Below are 6,769 nucleotides of genomic sequence, written 5' to 3'. Positions count from 1 at the left end.
TTTTTTAAAGATTGAATTATAGGAATTTCATATACATTTTAGATATTAAACATGTATCAGAGATACACTTTGCAAATATTTGCTTCTATTCCATAGGTTCCCTTTGTACCCTTTTGATCGTTCCCTTTGCTGTGCAGGAGCATTTAGTTGGATGCAGTCCCATTTGTCTATTTTTGCTTTTGTTGCCTGTGCTTTTGGTGTCATGTCCAAAACACCATTGCCAAGGCCAATGGTTCCCTAAGTTGTTTTTCAGGAACTTAGAGTCAGCTCCTTGTCCAGTCTAAGCCGGTTGAGATCACCAACAGCAGGGCCTGTGCGAGTGTCACACGGGTGACCTTTCCATGTTAAAGTCTGGAAACTCCGCCCTCAGGCCATGCAGACGCCCCGCCATGTTCTGGACACGCAGGCCGGGAAGAGGAACGACACCTCCCCACCCTGGCCCTGATCACCGACCACCAATGTCCTCTCTTCTTAGCTCCAGTCCCTTTTCCCAGCCTCAGACCACCCTGCGTCTCCACCCCACATACATCCCTAACTCCCACTTGTGGGGAGGCAGATTTGAGCCCTATTCTCCTGTCACCTCACTCTGTGCCACATGAATAAACTCTCTGCAGCAAACCTTGCCGTCTCGGGGTTTGGCACACCATGCAGTGAGGAAAACGGACCTGGTTTGTAACAGAACCAGAATAACGCAGATCCCCGGAGCTATAGAAGGAAGATCCTCAGCCAGGCACAGTGTAGAGAGCGAGGGAGGAACAGGGACACGGAGACAGAGGTCACCTGTGGGATTGGTCTCAGGGGAGGCAGAAGCATGGGGTGAAGAACATGGGAAGAAAGACCCCAAGGGTTAGGAGACAGTGACGGTCTTCCCTCTGCAAGAAGAGCAAAGCAAGAGAGGATGAGCAAAACAGCAGAGAGGAGGCAGGGAGGATTAGAGGCTGAGTCCTCTCTGGGGAGCGAAAGGAAAGGCAAAGTCGTGCACTTGAGCGCTGCAGAGGGAGCGGACGCCAGGCGGGGAGGCAGCTGTCTTCAGAATGCCACAGGAAGCCAGCAGGAAATGAGCGATGGGCAAGATCCTGATGGAATTAAAAGGTGCTTGAATGAAACGAGCAAGGGGAGGTGAACGCAGGGAGGAGGTTATGGTCTCAGAAAATGTAAAAGTTCAAGATCTAAGTAGGGGAGGAATTCGAAATGAGGATAATAATCATCAGAGTGAACAATGATTACAGTATTAAAGTGCCAGGTAGTATCCTAAGCAATTTCTATGTAGTATCCCAGCAAATCCTTCCAACACCCCAGTGAGGAGAGTGTTATCATTATCGGATTTTATAGATGAGTATTAAAGAACAAGATGGATAAGCCATTTGCTCAGAGGCGCACAGTTAATAATGACAGGTCTAGAATTTAAACCTAGTTCTATCAGCCCCGGTGAACATCATGCCAGGCTGCCCAAGGTAATCATTGTTGCCACTCAGGTGAGCAACTCCACGCAGGTGGGCAGGTGGGACAGAATTCCCTGAGGATGTGGAGCCTGCCTGTGTCTGAGTACAGAGCTAGGAAGATGATCGATTTTGATGTTGGAGACTCTCAGACTTTAGCAAAGAAAGGAAGGCTGTGAGCCCAGGTGCGGGGCTCACTACGGAAAGCAAAGGTGTAAATGAACGATGCTGTGTGGATTTCAACACCAGCAGGCCTATTGGGTAGTAGTCACAGAACAATGGTAGGGAGAAGTAAGGGGAGAACGGACATGCCAACCCCACCTTCTGTCCAGTTACGGGACAGAAACAAGAGGATAACAGAGGAATACATTGAGAGGCTTCCAAGAGAAATGATGTCTTCAGAGCAAACGCAGGCCTCACCTAACACTAGGAGGTGGAAAATACGTAAAGAATTCTATGGCAAGATTTATGAGTTACTTTAAAAATACAGAGTCCCGAGGCATAGGATGCACAGGTTCAAGTAGGACAAATGTAAGACAAGAGGTCAAGGCTCCTGGGTAGGAATAAAAGCAAGAGGCCAGGTGGAGACAGGGGGAAATTTGGGATTTAAGACTGTAACGTCAATGACCAGAGCTGGGGAAGAAGGGGTTGGGGCAGGGACGGAAATCAAGGAACGCAGGAGAGTTGGTTTTCCGTGGTGGCCACCAGGGGGCGCTCCAGCCTCCTCCTCCCCCACCCCCCCACCTCACATGGGCAAGGTGAGGTGCACAAGCTGCCAGCCCTGTAAACCTAGTTCAAAATCTGAACCTGTTTACCAGTTGTAGGACTAGGACGAGCCACAGAGTCCTTCTGTTAAACAGAGATGAAGAAACGGAGACAATGACGGTAGTTGTGAGGATTAACACATTACCTGCCACGTGAGTCGTATTTAATTCATGCTAGTTTTGAGCCCGGGGCCTCATGAAGCATATGTAACTCACGTCTCTTCACCTTGGCAGCCATGAGAACTATTTTCAAGTTGCATATAACTCATGCACAGAAAACAATAAGTAAAAACAAATATTTTATTAAATTAAAAAGGATCGTTTTGTTTTCAGAGCTTTTATTCTATTTCCATAATAAAACACTGTGGCCCCAAGGGGGAAAAAAATTTTTTCTAGTGTGGCTGTTAGTGTGTTAAATGAGATGCTACATAGTCTTCCCGGAAGAGGCTTAGCACGGACCAGAAACAAGGCCAGAGCGCCACCCGCCTGGTGTTCAGTATGGCGAGGGCCCCGACTAGCTGTCTTCGGCTCTTCCCTTTAGGATGTGCTCTTGGGGACTGTCATTCTCTCCAGTACTGCTCTGTGGCTCCTGTCGTAAAAACAGGGTGAAGCTGCCTCTGGTTTTCTTTTTCAAGAAGAACCCATGGACAAGAACTCCAGGATCAGGAACTCTGAGTCTCTCCAGGCCTTTGGATGGAATCCCCTCCTTCCTTGGGGCTGTTTCTCAGCGTCTGTGGTGGTTGTCCCCACGTGTGCTGGTTTGGGATAAACATAAGCCCTTCCAGACCCGCTGACAAGGGCTGGACAAACAGCGGGAGCTTCCTTGAAGGAACTACTCACAGCGACAGTGCCCCGTGTGGGGCCCGGGCCCCTCATTACCATTTTATTGTGTTTCTCTTCTCTACACCCTGAGGATTTTCTCTGGAATAAACATAAGACCAGTTACTTTAGACATAAAATGTGCTTTTCATTAAACCCCTATTCTGGCCCTTCCAGTCCCAAGAAGGCATTTCCTGCCTGGTCTAATTGGGTTTCAAGTTATCAATGATACTATTTCTCTACGAGGAGACAAAAGTATAGAGGACATCCCTGTGTCCTGCTAAAAGCCCTCCTGCCACCGGCATGCAAGGGAACTTCCCTGTGGGAAGCTATGAGGAAAATACCAGAACAAGAGGGAAGGTTCTTCAGACGCTGGAGAGAAAGGCTCTCATTATCCTTGTGGACCCTAGATCCACATTCCTTCCTCTTACCCTCATCCAAACCTTCTTCCTCCCCACCGAGGTGCCCTCCCCAAACCTATCAGCCAAGGGAAATACGTGTTCAAGACTGGAAAACAGGGCCTCTTAGCCTGCCCAAGTTGGAGGCATCTAGAATTTTTCCCAAGAGCAAACTTACCAGAGTTCTCTACAGAGACAACCCAAGCGAACGCATTCCAGAGCCAGCCAGGCTCCGGGGCACTCCTGCCCAGCAAGAAGAGAACCACGGTTAGCACAAGCCCCGGCCACACAGAGCCCCTGACTGTCCCTGAGCAGGGGAGCTTACAGTCATGCAGGGAACTTCTACAACTTCTGAGATACGGTTCCCACACCAGGGACTGGATGTGAATGCTGTGCTATGAAACCCAGTCACCGGGGTCTTCTAAAGCTTCTCAGAGGCAATCAAAGGAGCAGCCCAAGTTGAGAACACCATTCCAGAGTGGTGCTGTCCAATACAGCAACTCCTAGACAGGTAGCTTGCTATGGCTACTTAAAGTTTAATTAATTCAAATTAAATAAAGTTTTGAAATTCAGTTTCTGAACTTTACTTGCCATATTCAAGGGCTCAGGAGCCGCGGGTGAGTGCTGTGTTGGAGAGTGTAGACAGAGAACGTTTCCGCCATCACAGAAAGTTCTATTGGATGGAGATGTTCCAAATCATCACAGTGGCCTAAGTCAAAGCCCCTCAGCTCTTCTACTGACCTTGAAGATTGCTTTTTCCTAGTCTAATTGTCTCCCCCTCTCCCCGAGCTACAAACCTCACAGCAAGTTCCGGTGTGTAAGCCTCCTCTGCCAAGAGGCCTCCTTGGCCACTCGGGGTGAGAACAAAACTGAACCACGCGGCAGGGACTTTGCATTCACCGTCACCCTGTAAAAGATGACATTCGGAGATTCCCTGACCTGCCCCAAATCACACAGCGGAAGGGAAGTCAGGATCTCAAACCCGATCTGTTCCCACCAAAATGCCACCTTGCTTGCTCAGCCCAGCCCCTCCTCCCGGGAGGGCTGGCCCCGTCAGAGCTTCCTCCTCCAAAACGAAAGGCCCTAAAACCCACTCTGCCCACCACGGGCTTTCCTCGCCAGCCGCTCTTCCTGCTCAGCACATTCTGACCGCGTCACTGCTGCCACCTCCAAGGTCAGGTCCTGCAAAAAAGGGACATGAATTCATTGCGGTCAGCTTGCCTTGTCATGGCCAAGAAACAAAGGGAAGTGCCACCCTTTGCTTGGCTGGTGAGACCGCTGGCAGGGGCCTTTCTGATCAGAACGTGGCGTGAAACTTAGGAGCAGACCCTTACAGGAACACAAAGAAGGGAACCAGCTCGTGCAGCTTTTAAGATAGAAGCTTCCAGGAGAGAGGCCACGAGTTAGGGGTTCCTGCGGTGCCCTGTAGCCTGAAGCAAATTGTTTTGTATCTTTTTAGTACCTGGGAGAAAACACCTGGCCTCCGCTTGGCTGCCATTGGCTTGATTTAAGCTTAAAACTCTGTGCAAAGCACGAGCAGGTCTCTCTCACTCCGTGTGTGTGTGTGTGTGTGTGTGTGTTTCTGTGTGTGCATGTGTGTGTGCATGTGTGTGCGTTTCTGTGTGTGCATGTGTGTGTTTCTGTGTGTGCATGTGTGTGCATGTATGTGTGTTTCTGTGTGTGCATGTGTGTGCGTGTGTGTGTGTGTTTCTGTGTGTGCATGTGTGTGTGTGTTTCTGTGTGTGCGCTGCACGTGTGGTGACATGAGGGTGTTGAGGAAGAAGGAAATTGGAGCTAAGAATATTTCTAAACACAACAAATGTTTTACATTTTAATTATTTTCAACTATGCCCTTGCAAACCATCAAAAAGGGTACAAGAAGAAATTGAAGGGGTAAATTTGGAGTAGATTGATCCTGGTCTAGAACATGAATAACTCACAACCTGATGGGCTCAGACCACTGACTGACAGCTGTGGATTTTGCCCAGTGTCTTCCATGTTGTCATATTTACCTTCTGAAATATACTCATCACCACGCAAAGTCCCTACTCTCCTTTTACTTTGTCACCCTTTGCAGTCTCATGAGTTGCTCAAACTGTGAATCCTGGGCCAGCGACCCTGCCGGTGGCCCGAAGACAAACTGAGTGGCTTCTGTGCATTACGGATCCGGGCCCAGGGCCACCAGGGCCACCTCTGCTGGACACTCAAAAATCTACCCCCTCAATACAGAATCTCATGAATCATGCATGATATTTTTTCTGTTTTCATGTCAAAATTGTAATGCATATTACTAGTTTATAATCTGGGACCTTTATCCTAACAGTGCTATTACCCAGCCTGGGTTTTGATGATGGTTGTTTCATTCTAATGGACTGATAGGGCTACAGCCCTGATATAAACAGATACAAGCACTTTGTTAATTTCCTCAGCTCTGCAAAAAGCAGGACACCAGCCGTAACAAATTTCTGATGGAGATACACTGTATCCACTTAGGCCACCAGCCAGGGTGTTTTCAACAGTATGAATCAGAACCTAAACCCCAAGTTCAAGACTCTTTTTGCTAATGCTTCCTTTTGATGGAAAACTTCCATCACCGGGGTTAGCGTATGGGAAAGCACGATGCAGCTTTTCCTTGGGCTGAGATACCTGTGAGGCCCTAGAGCATCCAGAAGGGAATGATGAGTCCCACTCTGCACTGGGGGCCCCTTCATCCAGCACCCCATTTCATGGGGGGCAGTAATAGGTAACAGGCTACTGCAATAGGCTTTCTGTTCCCCAGCAACTGAGCCTCCTTTTCCTTGAGTGCTGCTGCCTCAGAGAGCTCCTTCATCCCGTGAGACAGAAGGCTCTGCCACCTGCTGTAAGACGTGAAAACACTTCCAGCCCAGTGGGCTGCACAGGGTGCCGTGTGGACTGTGTGTGCAACCAGCCACACTTGGAGACCGTGCTCGGTGTCTTGCCTGCAGGACCCGGCTGACTCCGGCCAGAGCTACGTGAGGCTTTTGGCTCAGTATCTTTGGGGTTGAGTCCCCATCATAATGCCCGTTGCCCAGGGGACAGGCACATCACACGCAGATGATCTGATCTGATTTGTAACAAGTGGCCTGATTAGTTCACTTGTTTTAACAACCCAATCAGATGGACTCGGTGGCAGTGCATCGATTTCATGGCACTCCCTGAGTCCATCTGAATAAAACCATTTAGTGCCACATATAAACACAGCTGAATTCCGACACATGGGGAAAAATCTTGCCGTTGAGCCCTTGAGGAATAGAAAATAGAACTACTTAGACGGCGTCTCTCTCTGTAAGGGCTAAACCGACCCTGGTTTCAGTTCTGTCCTGACCCC

At 49.0% G+C, this 6,769-nt stretch overlaps 1 long non-coding RNA gene across 1 annotated transcript; it reads right to left on the bottom strand.

Moving 5' to 3' along the window:
- Positions 1 to 2,897: 2,897 nt before the first annotated feature.
- On the bottom strand, positions 2,898 to 4,510 carry LOC123626696. Its single transcript, XR_006730970.1, has 4 exons — positions 4,429 to 4,510; positions 4,218 to 4,327; positions 3,599 to 3,663; positions 2,898 to 3,124 (listed from the first exon to the last, which is right to left on the bottom strand). It is a non-coding gene; the product is annotated as an uncharacterized LOC123626696 (long non-coding RNA).
- Positions 4,511 to 6,769: the final 2,259 nt, after the last annotated feature.

This window comes from Lemur catta, chromosome 22 (genome assembly GCF_020740605.2).
Source record: "Lemur catta isolate mLemCat1 chromosome 22, mLemCat1.pri, whole genome shotgun sequence".
Lineage (NCBI taxonomy): Eukaryota > Metazoa > Chordata > Mammalia > Primates > Lemuridae > Lemur > Lemur catta.
This window is presented reverse-complemented; position numbering and strand designations above follow the sequence as displayed.